This window comes from Coregonus clupeaformis, chromosome 10 (genome assembly GCF_020615455.1).
Source record: "Coregonus clupeaformis isolate EN_2021a chromosome 10, ASM2061545v1, whole genome shotgun sequence".
NCBI lineage: Eukaryota > Metazoa > Chordata > Actinopteri > Salmoniformes > Salmonidae > Coregonus > Coregonus clupeaformis.
In genome coordinates this window covers 16,480,576-16,496,250 of record NC_059201.1, presented here as the reverse complement: position 1 = coordinate 16,496,250, position 15,675 = coordinate 16,480,576, and the positions used below count along the sequence as shown (strand labels likewise).

General features: G+C 44.1%; 1 protein-coding gene across 3 annotated transcripts in view; it reads right to left on the bottom strand.

The window, feature by feature from the left end:
• The window catches only part of LOC121575226 (sodium-coupled neutral amino acid transporter 3-like), a 58,037-nt gene extending 53,501 nt beyond the window's left edge, over nt 1-4,536 (bottom strand). For all 3 annotated transcript variants that reach the window (XM_041888190.2, XM_041888191.2, XM_041888192.2), the window contains exon 1: nt 4,279-4,536. The gene's annotated coding sequence lies outside the window, so the exon portion shown is untranslated. The remainder of the gene's footprint in view (nt 1-4,278) is intronic.
• Between the last annotated feature and the right edge of the window lie 11,139 nt (nt 4,537-15,675).

The window sequence follows — 15,675 nt, the reverse complement described above, 5'->3', positions numbered from 1 at the left end:
AATAGCCCACAGAAGGGGCTCCGCACTCTGCGGCGTCTCAGCAACCCAGGTGTCTCTAGGATCTTTTTTATTTTATTTATTTAACCTTTATTTAACCAGGTAAACCAGTTGAGAACAAGTTCTCATTTACAACTGCGACCTGGCCAAGATAAAGCAAAGTAGTGCGATAAAAACAACAACAACACAGAGTTACATATGGAATAAACAAAACGTACAGTCAAAAACACAATAGAAGATCTATATACAGTGTGTGCAAATGTAGTAAGTTATGGAGATAAGGCGATAAATAGGCCATAGTGCAAAATAATTACAATTTAGTATTAACACTGGAATGATAGATGTGCAAAAGATGATGTGCAAATAGAGATACTGGGGTGCAAATTAGCAAAATAAATAACAATATGGGGATGAGGTAGTTGGGTGGGCTAATTACAGATGGGCTGTGTACAGGTGCAGTGATCGGTAAGCTGCTCTGACAACTGATGCTTAAAGTTAGTGAGGGAGATAAGAGTCTCCAGCTTCAGAGATTTTTGCAGTTCGTTCCAGTCATTGGCAGCAGAGAACTGGAAGGAATGGCGGCCAAAGGAGGTGTTGGCTTTGGGGATGACCAGTGAAATATCCCTGCTGGAGCGCAGACTACGGGTGGGTGTTGCTATGGTGACCAATGAGCTAAGATAAGGCGGGGATTTACCTAGCAGTGATTTATAGATGACCTGGAGCCAGTGGGTTTGGCGACTAATATGTAGTGAGGGCCAGCCAAAGAGAGCGTACAGGTCACAATGGTGGGTAGTATATGGGGCTTTGGTGACAAAACGGATGGCACTGTGATAGACTACATCCAATTTGCTGAGTAGAGTGTTGGAGGCTATTTTGTAAATGACATCGCCGAAGTCAAGGATCGGTAGGATAGTCCGTTTTACGAGGGCATGTTTGGCAGCATGAGTGAAGGAGGCTTTGTTGCGAAATAGGAAGCCGATTCTAGATTTAACTTTGGATTGGAGATGCTTAATGTGAGTCTGGAAGGAGAGTTTACGGTCTAACCAGACCCCTAGGTATTTGTAGTTGTTCACATATTCTAAGTCAGACCCGCCGAGAGTAGTGATTCTAGTCGGTTGGGCGGGTGCAAGCAGCGTTCGATTGAAGAGCATGCATTTAGTTTTACTAGCGTTTAAGGGCAGTTGGAGGCTACGGAAGGAGTTGAAGCTTGTTTGGAGGTTTGTTAACACAGTGTCCAATGAAGGGCCAGATGTTTACAAAATGCTGTCGTCTGCGTAGAGGTGGATCTGAGAGTCACCAGCAGCAAGAGCAACATCATTGATACACACAGAGAATAGAGTCGGCCCGAGAATTGAACCCTGTGGCACCCCCATAGAGACTGCCAGAGGTCCAGACAACAGGCCCTCCGATTTGACACATTGAACTCTATCTGAGAAGTAGTTGGTGAACCAGGTGAGGCAGTCATTTGAGAAACCAAGGCTATTTAGTCTGCCAATAAGAATGCGGTGATTGACAGAGTCGAAAGCCTTGGCCAGGTCGATGAAGACGGCTGCACAGTACTGTCTTTTATCGATCGCGTTTATAATATCGTTTAGGACCTTGAGCGTGGCTGAGGTGCACCCATGACCAGCTCAGAAACCAGATTGCATAGCGGAGAAGGTACGGTGGGATTCGAAATGGTCGGTGATCTGTTTGTTAACTTGGCTTTCAAATACTTTTGAAAGGCAGGGCAGGATGGATATAGGTCTGTAACAGTTTGGATCTAGAATGTCACCCCTTTTGAAGAGGGGGATGACTGCGGCAGCTTTCCAATCTCTGGGGATCTCAGATTATACGAAAGAGATGTTGAACAGGCTAGTAATAGGGGTTGCGACAATTTCGGCAGCTAATTTTAGAAAGAAAGGGTCCAGATTGTCTCGCCCAGCTGATTTGTAGGGGTCCAGATTTTGCAGCTCATTCAGAAGAGGTCCTCTGTAGCTCAATTGGTAGAGCATGGCACCCGGGACCACCCATACGTAAAAATTTATGCGCACATGACTGTAAGTCGCTTTGGATAAAAGCGTCTGCTAAATGGCATATTATTATTATTATTATTAACATCAGCTGTCTGAATTTGGGTGAAGGAGAAGCAGGGGGGGTTATGGGCAAGTTGCAGTTGAGGGTGCTCGTTAGCGGAGGAATGCTCGTTACCTGTCTAGTGCAGAGTGACACAGAGTTAGTGTGTGGGGGTGTAGGCCTACATTGGATAAAACAACCAAACACACCAGATAACTTGCTTCTAAATGCACTATAGCCTTTGTCACTTTTGAGGCATTTGGAACTAAAGGGGCCTGATTTGCAAAGGGCAAATGAAAACAATATTGGACTAGCCTATTTGATAATACAGTTAGGCCTATATGTGCCTATAATATACTGAACAAAAATATAAACACAATATGCAACAATTTCAAAGATTTTACTGAGTTGCAGTTCATATAAGGAAATCAGTCAATTGAAATACATTCATTAGGCCGTAATCTATGGATTTCACATGACTGGGAATACAGATATGCATCTGTTGGATCAGAAAACCAGTCAGTATCTGGTGTGACCACATTTTACATTACATTTGAGTCATTTAGCAGACGCTCTTATCCAGAGCGACTTACAGGAGCAATTAGGGTTAAGTGCCTTGCTCAAGGGCACAGACAGATTTTTCACCTAGTCGGCTCGGGGATTAGAACCAGCGACCTTTTGGTTACTGGCACAATGCTCTTAACCACTAAGCTACCTGCGACCATTTGCCTCATGCAGCACGACACATCTCCTTCGCATACAGTTGATCAGGCTGTTGGTTGTGGCCTGTGGAATGTTGTCCCACTCCTCTTCAATGTCTGTGCGAAGTTGCTGGATATTGTCGGGAACTGGAATACGCTGTCGTACATGTCGATCCAGAGCATCCCAAACATGCTCAATGGGTGATATGTCTGGTGAGTATGCAGGCAATGAAAGACCTGGGATATTTTCAGCTTCCAGGAATTGTGTACAGATCCTTGCGACATGGGGTTGTGCATTATCATGCTGAAACATGAGGTGATAGCGGCAGATGAATGGCACGACAATGGTCTTCAAGATCTCGTCATGGTATCTCTGTGCATTCAAATTGTAATCGATCAAATGCAATTGTGTTCGTTCTCTCTAGCTTATGCCTGCCCATACCATAACCCCACCGCCACCATGGGGCACACTGTTTACATCGTTGACATCAGCAAACCGCTCACCCACACGACGCCATACACATGGTCTGCGGTTGTGAGGCCGGTTGGACGTACTGCCAAATTCCTAAAATGATGTTGGAGTCGGCTTATGGTAGAGAACTGAACATTAAATTCTCTGGCAACAGCTCTGGTGGACATTCCTGCAGTCAGCATGCCAATTGCACGCTCCCTCAAAACTTGAGAGATCTGTGGCATTGCGTTGTATGACAAAACTGCACATTTTAGAGTGGAATTTTACTGTCCCCCGCACAAGGTGCACCTGTGTAATGATTATGCTGTTTAATCAGCTTCTTGATATGCCACACTTTTCAGGTGGATGGATTATCTTTTCAAAGGAGAAAGGCTCACTAACAGGGATCTAAACAAATTTGTGCACAAAATGTAAGAGAAATAAACTTTTTGTGCATATTGAACATTTCTGGGATCTTATATTCAGCTCATGAAACATGGGACCAACACTTTACATGTTGCGTTTATATCTTTGTTCAGTGTAGTATATATGCATATTAAGAATGCCCAATAATCTATAGAGGTGTCGAAGACCTGTGGCAAATACACCACATGCTGGATACTAACATAAACTGATGGTGAGTATAGTCTAGCCTACTCTAGAGGACCAGTAAACTGTTTTTATTTAAATTACTTTGTGAAATTGTAGATAACCATCGCATGACAAGACCAGCGTGCAGCATCAATTATCACCTGGATCAGCGTTCACTGAGAACCTGTACTTCAGTAATATAACACCAATTTAACAATAATGTAACAATGTAACTATAACATAACACCATTCTTTAGCCAAAATTAACTCGAGAAGATAGGCTGTCTTTTTATTCGAGCTACAATGCATGCCATGGCTCTTGATGGCAACACTATTCGATAAACCGGTTCAGATATTAATATTCCTGACTGTCTGATAGCCATATTGGATATGGTTTCAGTAGACCACAAAGGGAATGAAGGGATGAATAGCCGACTATGTAAAGACATTCCACTGAATATTGACGGTGAATAATAATCTTACCAGAGATAACTAGTGTGCCGATGTGAACTCAGTCCGAATATCTCCACACGAATCTTGCCTCCGCTTCTTTGCTGTTTTTTCTGTCTTGTGGCTCTTCTCTCCGTTACCTGTTATATGGCAATAAATATTTGATGAGATCCGTGTGTGCTCCTTCTCAATTGCTGTGTAAATGTCATGTGTTCACCATTAACATTTTCCTCATAATCTATTGAATGTGGGATGTTGAGCGTGTCCAGGTTCCGCCTACTGCATGCAACCTCCAATCAATTGGTTCTATTGTGCGGTTCCAGAGCGCGCGGAGCGTTTTTCACGCGGCACGCGTTCTCTTGGAGCGCAACAAAATGACATGTACTAGTCTGTGTTACATGGCAGCCTACATTTCTTCGTTCTAGACTTGAATTTTACGTTGAATAAACTATGCAGAAATCATTATATCCATGATTGCCTAATAAGCCTGTTGCCTGTAGCATACTATTTGAAATGATTGCTTGGTTTTTAACAAATGTTTATATTTTCTCAACGTTTAGACTTAATCAAGACAAAAGATGCATGATTAAATAACTGCATCATAGAGCATAGACAATTTACCCAATAATATGGAAGGGAGCATATCACACAAAATATATGCACACAAACAGTATGAAAATGTATGCACTCACTAAGTGTAAGTCGCTCTGGATAAGAGCATCTGCTAAATGACTAAAATGTCAAATAAAATGTAAAAAAAATTGACAGTGTTTTCTTTAAAGTATTCTAATTTATTTGGCCATTTCATTCCTGTTCAAGGCAGAATGAGCAGCCACTTGCAGTGACCTGCATTGAAGCAGCTTCCACAGTGATGCCATGCAGAAGCATGTCTCAAGTTTCCCTTTTTTTTACAAACACACACCATTTCTGGGTCATTGACTGTCGGCTATTCATGAGAGTGCATACTGATGTCATATGCTCAAGGTGTCACAGGGGAAGCTCCCTACCTGCTTTATAGCCTACTGCCTGGAGGCTATATCTAATTCCTCTCTAAACAGCACCTTGGGCTCCAATAGCTTATGAATAGGATGATGATTGTGATGCCCTGCCATTTTTTTCTACAAAGGCTCACATAGATACATCATCACAGGTATAGGATACATTCAGTGTGTGAATTATTAATAGGAGTAGAGACACAGCACTATATGGCCACCGGAATTACAGCTGCGATATTTTACTCCCTCGTGACACTACACATAGCCTACAAATACCATGCTCAAACAAGCTTTATTTCCTGTGGTGTCTCTTCTATATGGATGGGCCACTCCATCTCCTTTGAAGTTGTCAGAGGACTGCAGGCCTAGTTTGGAGTGCAGGAGACATTTCACCTCTGGAATCTAGAAGCCCAGCAGCTGTTCCGAGAGGGCCCGGTGGGGATCGGTTACCTAGTGAGGAGGGGCCATGGAGGCGCAGGCAGCACCATGCGCAGTTCAAAGGTCAGTGGAGAACAAGGGCAGATGTACACTATGACACAGTTCTGTCTCTCATTAGAGAGATGTTGATTTACAGTATCCATTTGGAACTGTTCGACCTTTAGCCTACATTTGGACACTTGAAATATACTCGCACACAATAGATACACTATGGTTCTCGCTTTTATTTGTCTTATCAGGTAATGAAGAAAAATAATTCAGACAGGAACAATGAAGAGGACACCTGGTAACTGGCCCTTGAAGGTGCTGATATTTCCTTCCAGCTGAATCATCCAAGTGTGTGTGTGTGTGTGTATGTGTACGTGCATGCCTGCATACGTGCGTGTGCATGCGTGTTATCATTCCTGGTTTCTCCTGCTGTGCTGGGCTCAGGTGTGTGTGACTTCAAAGCTGTCTCCTTCATAAAGTGATTCTACTGCAGAGGGACTCTCAAAAAAGCACAAAAGTTAGGGTGTATAGGCTAAACATCATTTTGAAAAATCCCTGATTCATAACATTTTGAGGGGCTACTACATCCATGGTTAATGTATTAATCGCCTTTCAAGCCATAACCTCATCCCAAGGCTCAATTGCTACTGCATATAGACAGAGAGAGAGAGATATTGGATGTACTGGGCCAAGTTAGCTGACTGGTGGATGAGATTATTCAAACCATCATCGAATTTCCCAAACTGGATTGGTCCAAGTCTAATGTTTACAAAATAATTGGCCCAGATAGTGTCATTTTAAATGAAAACCAATCAGGCAAAACGAGGTATAATATTCCTGTTTACCTAATTGGAGTAGCTCAATTGCATATTAAGTGTTCCCATGATAACACTCTTTACTGACATTTACATTTTAGTCATTTAGCAGACGCTCTTATCCAGAGCGACTTTGTGAGGCGCCCACTAAACAGGAAGAAGTGCTGATGTGTCACTGTATAGTGACATTAAACATTACTCACAATATGGTGAGTCTCTCTTATTCATATGGCCCAACATGTTGTTTATGAAAACAAAGTGAATGGCAATCCTCCCCCGACAGACAAAACCATACTGACAGCGATGGTCCATACCTCAAGAAGAGACCTTTGACAGGCTGTCTTGTGCAATGACAACGTCAAAACTGCCGTTAGCCTGCTTTGCCTGCGTCTGCATGTCCTGTCAAGCCTGTGTGTCTGTGGCCTATGGAGATGGACATGAACACAGAGCCAAGCAACCCTCTACCTTCAGCACATAATGGGGTCAGAGAAAGAAAAGGATCCCCTCACAGATCACTACACCCAATCAATTGGCTGAGTTCTGTTGGGAAATGTTACGATCAAACCCAATTAAGGTCAATGTTTCAGGCCCCCCTGGTTTTGACTGTCGGGGGAGGATTGCCATTCACTTTGTTTTCATAAACAACATGTTGGGCCATATGAATAAGAGAGACTCACCATATTGTGAGTAATGTTTAATGTCACTATACAGTGACACATCAGCACTTCTTCCTGTTTAGTGGGCGCCTCACAAATAAGATAGGAAATATTTTAGAAATGAGTCTGCAAACGCCCTAATTCTTTACTGAAATGAGGGAGCAGATTATGATATAAGAATAATGTGTAATGCTATAGAAAGTCAGAAGTTGTTCCAGTGAATCACTAAATCCTTGTGAGAGGTGCTGGATATCGGAGGCGCTAACACTGATGACACTTGACACACTGCCTGCGTGAATGAGGATGTGAGTCACATAGGTGTCTGAAGAAAGCACCTCTAATGCTGACTCTGTTGAGCAGGGTCATTACACTGAATAATCAAATAGCTTTTCTACTTAGAAATCAAATGATGAAGCTCAAACCTTTATGTTTATTCTGTTTCATGACATTCTGTGATTACATCTCTGTGATGGTGCCTTTACAGACTCAGTCATCCCTTAACTTCCAATGACTCACTGTGGTTGGTTGCCCTGTTGGTCCACGAAGACCAGTTAGTGATCTCTCTAAATCTGGTGGCATTAGGGAGTGTAATATGGTGACCCTAAGGGGCAAAGTACATTTATGATGGACAGTATATGACTTCTATCAATTAGAAATATGATTGACAAACCACTCTAAAGCTTCTGATATTCCCAGTTGGCATAGAAGTCTACACCATGAAGAGTCTATCTGAGGCCCTATCTGGTTTTCCTCAAGTGAGGCAGCCTTGCGTAAACCCCTCACTAAATCCCATTGTAACACTGGCTGGATTCCCATTTAATTTCCATCCTCTCAGTGATTTTAATAATCAAGCCAAATTTGGTCTCAAAGGAGCTCAGTGAGACTACAGTATGTAGAACATCTAACATTAGTTGCTCTAGGTAAACTCCCTCCTAACTAGCTATTTGATTTGTTCCAGGAATAGAGATAAAAACCAAGAAGTCGAGATAAGATCCCACATCATTTTCATGCTCGACAATGGAGCAATCAGTGTAGGAATGTAAAAGTCATCTGAGTCATCAAGAATAAAACTGGAGCACAGCTGTAATAGTTGTGCGTTTCAAGAATATCAACAGGGTGTTTGCACAGCGCTATGTTGCTGACTGTGAATGGTGGTTTTGTATTTTGAGGACCAATTTAAAGCAAGTGTCCTCAAATGTTCACTGTATTTCGTGCATGTCCTCTCACACACAAACACACATCTCCTGTGTGTATTTGCAGCAGCGGCATGACTGACATCATCAGCGGGAGATCAGTGAAGGCTGTGTCATCACCTAGAGGCTGATATGGTGTGAACTTTCAGATCCTGTGGCGGTGACACTCACACACACACACACAGACACACAGACAGTAATTACTAGGGGATTTTGGTTTAGTCAGATGCCCTCAAAACCCCCAAATACCCAATTCACTACAGTGTCTGAGATCTCTGCCAAAAAGTCTGCTGGGCTCATTTCTGGTAAAATAACTGTCATACTAGCATGGGCAACTGAATCGTCCAGCAGATCTATTGGAGTGGCACCAATAGACAGCAGCAGTGTAAATTGACATGCAGCATTTGTGGCTGTTACATAATGCTGCTGTACCAGCCAGCCGGTGTAATCAGCGAGTCTCTGAAGTGTTCATCAACAGGAGACATCTGTCATACCACTGAAGTGTTGTTTGTTATTTCCTCAAGACTTCAAGCGACAGAGAAAGTTTTCACAGGACAACTTCACAGAGCACCCCCTCTCACACACATAAACACACACACGGATCCCCCCCCTCCCTCCCTCCCCCCTCCCCCTCCCTCCCGCCCCCTCGCGCTCAGGCCATCAGAGAACCTGCGCCGTGGAGCACAGACACTGTATTGGAAACAAAGAACCCCTGAGCATTTTTCCTCTCTGCAGGAGGAATTCCACGAAGGGAGACACCAGGTGCCCCAGACAAAGAGGGACAAGGCCCCAAGAGGGAGGAAGGTGGGGGTGGAACTGAAATTATACATCAATAGACATTTGAAAGGGATGAGATCAAGGCTCAAAGACTTACCAGAAACCACAATCTCACAAATCCTTGAGATATTTATATTCTGTATTCTGTAGTGCGCTTGTGTAAATAGCCAGTTTTTTTTTTTTTTTTTCGTATATATTTCTCAATGTCACTTTTCATCCTTCAACTAAATATACTGTCCTTCAACCCGCCTCACCCAATTTGGAACGGATTCTATTATTTCTTATACCTTTTTATCTAGAACCGGCTGAAACTAGCCAGCTAACTAGCTACTTGCTAGCTACTTGCGATTAGCCACTGTTAGCGGTTTTCACCATTGTCCGTGGCCTGCACTACCTACCAGCCAGCTCTAGCCTGGACAATTATTGGCCAGTCTGCACAGCGCGCTATCGACCCAGAACATATCGGATTTTCTGCCGGAATCACTGAATCACTGGACATTTAACACCGGTTCATCGCAACTAGCTAGCTGCAACAGAATGGATGTTGTTGTTGGCTAATCACCACATCTCCTGGCTATCTACCTCTCTGTCAACCGGACGGGACCTCCTAGTTCCGACACGGAGCCCCGCCGATCCGATCACGACTGGTCTGCCGACGTAATCGCCTGATGTGGTTTCAACAGGCTTCCCGTTGCGACGACCATGAATATCCATCTGCTAGCCCCAGCCCGCTAGCACACGCAATCAACAGCCGTGCCTCCTGCTCACCTGTGCCGTAGCAGCCATCGAACTGCAGCCATCTAACTGCTCCCGGACTCACCTATTGCTGTTCACTGGACCTTATGATCACTCAGCTACACAGCTGATGCCTGCTGGACTGTTCCTTTACACAGTACCCCATCCTGTTTATCTGTCCTGTTTATCTGTTTAGCCTCAGCCCAAACTTTCGTTACCATTACCAGTTGTTGTCTTAGCTCTCTCGAATAACACCTGTGATTGCTTTATGCCTCTCTCCCATGTCAATATGCCTTGCCTATGGCTGTTTCGATTAGTTCTTATTATAAAATTTAACTGTAGAGCCCCCAGTCCCGCTCAACCTGCCTCAGATAGCTCCTTTGTCCCACCCCCCACACACACAGAGACCGGCTCAATCGGTGCCTCCAATGATGCTATCTCTTTCATCGTTACCCAACGCTTAGGTTTACCGCCACTGTACTCATATCCTTCCATATCCTTGTCTGTACATAATGCCCTGAATCTATTCTACAACACCCGGAAATCTGCCCCTTTTATTCTCTGTACCCAACGCACTAGAAGACCAGTTATTAAAGCCTTTAGCCGTATCCTTATTCTACTCCTCCTCTGTTCCTCTGGTGATGTAAAGGTTAACCCAGGCCCTGTAGCCCCCAGTATCACTCCTACTCCCCAGGCGCTATCATTTGTTGACTTCTGTAACCGTAAAAGCCTTGGTTTCTTGCATGTTAACATCAGAGGCCTCCTCCCTAAGTTTGAGTTATTCACTGCGTTAGCACACTCTGCCAACCCTGATGTTCTAGCAGTGTCTGAATCCTGGCTTAGGAAGGCCACCAAAAACTCTGAAATTTCCATCCCCAACTACAAAATTTTCAGTCTAGATAGAACTGCCAAAGGGGGCGGAGTTGCAATCTACTGTAGAGATAGCCTGCAGAGCTCTATCATACTATCCAGGTCTGTGCCCAAACAGTTTGAGCTTCTACTTCTAAAAATCCACCTTTCCAGAAATAAGTCTCTCACTGTTGCCGCTTGCTACAGACCCCCCTCAGCCCCCAGCTGTGCCCTGGACACAATATGTGAATTGATTGCCCCCCATCTATCCTCAGAGTTCGTACTGCTTGGAGACCTAAACTGGGATATGCTTAACACCCCGGCCAACCTACAATCTAAACTAGATGCCCTCAATCTCACACAAATGATCAAGGAACCTACCAGGTACAACCCTAAATCCGTAAACATGGGCACCCTCATAGATATCATCCTGACTCATTTACCCTCTAAATACACCTCCGCTGTCTTCAACCAGGATCTCAGCGATCACTGCCTCATTGCCTGCGTCCACAATGGGTCCGCGGTCAAACGACCACCCCTCATCACTGTCAAACGCTCCCTAAAACACTTCAGCGAGCAGGCCTTTCTAATTGACCTGGCCCGGGTATCCTGGATGGATATTGACCTCATTCCGTCAGTAGAGGATGCCTGGTTGTTCTTTAAAAGTGCTTTCCTCTCCATCTTAAATAAGCATGCCCCATTCAAAAAATTAAGAACTAAGAACAGACATAGCCCCTGGTTTACCCCAGACTTGACTGCCCTTGACCAGCACAAAAACATCCTGTGGCGTACTGCATTAGCATCGAACAGCCCCCACGATATGCAACTTTTCAGGGAAGTCAGGAACAAATATACACAATCAGTTAGGAAAGCAAAGGCTAGCTTTTTCAAACAGAAATTTGCATCCTGTAGCACTAACTCCAAAACGTTTTTGGACACTGTAAAGTCCATGGAGAATAAGAGCACCTCCTCCCAGCTGCCCACTGCACTGAGGCTAGGAAACACTGTCACCACCGATAAATGTATGATAATCGAGAATTTCAATAAGCATTTTGCTACGGCTGGCCATGCTTTCCACCTGGCTACCCCTACCCCGGCCACCAGCTCTGCACCCTCTGCTGCAACTTGCCCATGCCCCCCCCCCCCCCTCTTTCGTATCATATGAGATCCCCAGAGATTGGAAGCTGCCGCGGTCATCCTCCTCTTCAAAGGAGTGGCTTCAATGCCATACAACACTCCTTCTGTAGCCTCCAACTGCTCTTAAACACTAGTAAAACTAAATGCATGCTCTTCAATCGAATGCTGCTTGCACCCACCCGCCCGACTAGAATCACTACTCTCGGCGGGTCTGACTTAGAATATGTGAACAACTACAAATACCTATATCCGTTTTGTCACCAAAGCCCCATATACTACCCACCATTGTGACCTGTACGCTCTCGTTGGCTGGCCCTCACTACATATTCGTCGGCAATCCCACTGGCTCCAGGTCATCTATAAATCTCTGCTAGGCAAATCCCTGCCTTGTCTTAGCTCATTGGTCACCATAGCAACACCCACCCGTAGTATGCGCTCCAGCAGGTATATCTCACTGGTCATCCCCAAAGCCAACACCTCCTTTGGCCGCCATTCCTTCCAGTTCTCTGCTGCTAATGACTGGAACGAACTGCAAAAATCTCTGAAGCTGGAGACTCTTATCTCCCTCACTAACTTTAAGCATCAGTTGTCAGAGCAGCTTACCGATCACTGCACCTGTACACATCCCATTCTGTAATTAGCCCACCCAACTACCTCATCACCATATTGTTATTTATTTTGCTCATTTGCACCCCAGTATCTCTATTTGCACATTATCTTCTGCACATCTATCACTCCAGTGTTAATACTAAATTGTAATTATTTTGCACTATGGTCTATTTATTGCCTTACCTCCATAACTTACTACAATTGCACACACTGTATATATATTTTCTATTGTGTTATTGATTGTATGTTTTGTTTATACCATGTGTAACTCTGTGTTGTTGTTGTTTTTATCGCACTGCTTTGCTTTATCTTGGCCAGGTCGCAGTTGTAAATGAGAACTTGTTCTCAACTGGCTTACCTGGTTAAATAAAAGGTGAAATAAAAATAAATAAAAGATCAGGCTTTGATGTGAAGATTCTTATATCCTGTTCAGGATGCTCATAAGAAGTATGTTTGTGTTGATGCAGTAGAAGTCTTCTGAAGTATATGATGAAGAACCCAAGCTATCTATCTTGTATCTTGTACTAGCAAATGCAGGGATCTGTCCCTAGACAAGTGGACCGCAGCACTCACTGACCTCCCTATGGTAAGCCTTCACTGACCCCACTATGCTGGAGCTTCTCTCAGTGAGTTCCTCACATTCTGCTTATGAAGGGGTTGGAGCACAGTGCACTGCAAAAAATATAAATCTTACCTACAATTTTAAGTATTGAGATAATGAAGTTACATTTATTTGATCTCTATCACCCAGAAAATGCATGTACTTGCTTTTAGTTGATTTTGCTTACCCAGAAAATGCATCAAGATAATTTGTATTGTTTTAATATATTCTGACTTGTTTCAAGCCTCTTTTATGTTAAAGAAAGCTAAATTATCTGCCAGTGATAATTTATCTTGGTAAGACGTCAAGTCAATGCAAGTCAACCTCTCCCTCAACGTGACCAAGACAAAGGAGATGATTGTGGACTACAGGAAAAAAAAGAGGACTGAGCACGCCCCCATTCTCATCGACGGGCTGTAGTGGAACAGGTTGAGAGCTTCAAGTTCCTTGGTGTCCACATCACCAACGAACTATCATGGTCCAAACACACCAAGACAGTCGTGAAGAGGGCACGACAAAGCCTATTCCCCCTCAGGAGACTGAAAAGATTTGGCATGGGTCCTCAGATCCTCAAAAAATTCTACAGCTGCACCATCGAGAGCATCCTGACTGGTTGCATCACCGCCTGGTATGGCAACTGCTTGGCCTCCGACCGCAAGGCACTACAGAGGGTAGTGCGTACGGCCCAGTACATCACTGGGGCCAAGCTTCCTGCCATCCAGGACCTCTGTAGTGCCTTGCGGTGTCACTGCTACCGCACGGCAAGCGGTACCGGAGTGCCAAGTCTAGGTCCAAAAGACTTCTCAACAGCTTCTACCCCCAAGCCATAAGACTCCTGAACAGCTAATCATGGCTACCCGGACTATTTGCACTGCCCCCCCACCCCATCCTTTTTACGCTGCTGCTACTCTGTTAATTATTTATGCATAGTCACTTTAACTCTACCCACATGTACATATTACTTCAACTACCTCAACTAGCCGGTGCCCCCCACACATTGACTCTGCGGTACCCCCTGTATACAGTGGGGAAAAAAAGTATTTAGTCAGCCACCAATTGTGCAAGTTCTCCCACTTAAAAAGATGAGAGAGGCCTGTAATTTTCATCATAGGTACACGTCAACTATGACAGACAAAATGAGAAAGAAATTCCAGAAAATCACATTGTAGGATTTTTAATGAATTTATTTGCAAATTATGGTTGGAAAATAAGTATTTGGTCAATAACAAAAAAGTTTCTCAATACTTTGTTATATACCCTTTGTTGGCAATGAAAGGTCAAAACGTTTTCTGTAAGTCTTCACAAGGTTTTCACACACTGTTGCTGGTATTTTGGCCCATTCCTCCATGCAGATCTCCTCTAGAGCAGTGATGTTTTGGGGCTGTCGCTGGGCACACGGATTTTTCAACTCCCTCCAAAGATTTTCTATGGTGTTGAGATCTGGAGACTGGCTAAGGCCACTCCAGGACCTTGAAATGCTTCTTCCGAAGCCACTCCTTCGTTGCCGGGGCGGTGTGTTTGGGATCATTGTCATGCTGAAAGACCCAGCCACGTTTCATCTTCAATGCCCTTGCTGATGGAAGGAGGTTTTCACTCAAAATCTCAGATACATGGCCCCATTCATTCTTTCCTTTACGGATCAGTCGGTCCTGGTCCCTTTGCAGAAAAAACAGCCCCAAAGCATGATGTTTCCACCCCCATGCTTCACAGTAGGTATGGTGTTCTTTGGATGCAACTCAGCATTCTTTGTACTCCAAACACGACGAGTTGAGTTTTTTACCAAAAAGTTATATTTTGGTTTCATCTGACCATATGACATTCTCCCAATCCTCTTCTGGATCATCCAAATGCACTCTAGCAAACTTCAGACGGGCCTGGACATGTACTGGCTTAAGCAGGGGGACACAGCAGGATTTGAGTCCCTGGCGGCGTAGTGTGTTACTGATGGTAGGCTTTGTTACTTTGGTCCCAGCTCTCTGCAGGTCATTCACTAGGTCCCCCCCGTGTGGTTCTGGGATTTTTGCTCACCGTTCTTGTAATCATTTTGACCCCACGGGGTGAGATCTTCCGTGGAGCCCCAGATCGAGGGAGATTATCAGTGGTGTTGTATGTCTTCTCCATTTCCTAATAATTGCTCCCACAGTTGATTTCTTCAAACCAAGCTGCTTACCTATTGCAGATTCAGTCTTCCCAGCCTGGTGCAGGTCTACAATTTTGTTTCTGGTGTCCTTTGACAGCTCTTTGGTCTTGGCCATAGTGGAGTTTGGAGTGTGACTGTTTGAGGTTGTGGACAGGTGTATTTTATACTGATAACAAGTTCAAACAGGTGCCATTAATACAGGAAACGAGGGGAGGACAGAGGAGCCTCTTAAAGAAGAAGTTACAGGTCTGTGAGAGCCAGAAATCTTGCTTGTTTGTAGGTGACCAAATACTTATTTTCCACCATAATTTGCAAATAAATTCATTAAAAATCCTACAATGTGATTTTCTGGATTTTTTTTCTCAATTTGTCTGTCATAGTTGACGTGTACCTATGATGAAAATTACAGGCATCTCTCATCTTTTAAGTGGGAGAACTTGCACAATTGGTGGCTGACTAAATACTTTTTCCCACTGTATATAGCCTCCCTACTGTTA